Below are 1158 nucleotides of genomic sequence, written 5' to 3' on the forward strand. Positions count from 1 at the left end.
AAAGTAGACTTTCTAGAAATCAAAATTGTTTTTGAGATTGAACCAACCGAAGATAAAATTTGCGATTGAGATTGAACCAACCGAAGATAAAATTTCTAAGTCTACATTTAACATAATACACATCTATTATTTTCATTAGAAATCTCTACCATTAACAGAAGCGAAATCAAAGAAAAGTAGATTTTCTGGAAATTAAAATTGTTCTTGACATTGAAGCAACCCAAGGAAAAAGATGGAAAGTCTACATTTAACATAAGACGCAACTACTTTTTTCATAAGAACTGTCTACTAGTAACATAAGAGAAATCAAAGAAAAGTAGACTTTCTGGAAATCAAAATTGTTTTTGAGATTGAAGCAACCCAAGGTAAAAGACGCAAAGTCTACATTTAACATAAGACACAACTACTATTTTCATAAGAAATATCTACTAGTAACATAAGAGAAATCAAAAAAAAGTAGACATAAGCTGGAAATCAAAATTGTTCTTGAGATTTAATCAACCCAAGGTAAAAGATGCAAAGTCTACATTTAACATAAGACATATCTACTATTTTCCTAAAAAATGTCAACCATTAACATAAGAGAAATCAAAGAAAAATAAACTTTCTGGAAATCAAAATTATTTTTGAGATTGAATCAACCGAAGGTAAAAGTTGCAAAGTCTACATTTAACATAAGACATATCTACTATTTTCATTATAAATGTCTACCACTAACATAAGAGAAATCAAAGACAAGTATACTTTCTAGAAATCAAAATTGTTCTTGAGATTGAACCAACCCAAGGTAAAAGATGCAAAGTCTACATTTAACATAACACATATCTACTATTTTCATTAGAAAGTCTACCATTAACATAGGCGAAATCAAAGAAAAGTAGACTTTCTGGAAATCAAAATTGTTTTTGAGATTGAATCAATAATGGAAGGTGAAAGTTGCAAAGTCTACATTTAACATACGACACAACTACTATTTTCATGAGAAATATTTATCATTTAGATGAGAAAAATCACATAAATGTAGAATTTCTAGAAATAAAAATGGTTCTTAAGATTGATTCAATTATTGAAGGTGAAAGTTCCAAAGTCTACATTTAACATAAGACACAACTACTCTTTTCAAAAGAAATGTCTACCATTTAGATGAGCAAAATCAAT

This window comes from Fragaria vesca, linkage group LG1 (genome assembly GCF_000184155.1).
Source record: "Fragaria vesca subsp. vesca linkage group LG1, FraVesHawaii_1.0, whole genome shotgun sequence".
In the NCBI taxonomy this organism is placed as follows: domain Eukaryota; kingdom Viridiplantae; phylum Streptophyta; class Magnoliopsida; order Rosales; family Rosaceae; genus Fragaria; species Fragaria vesca.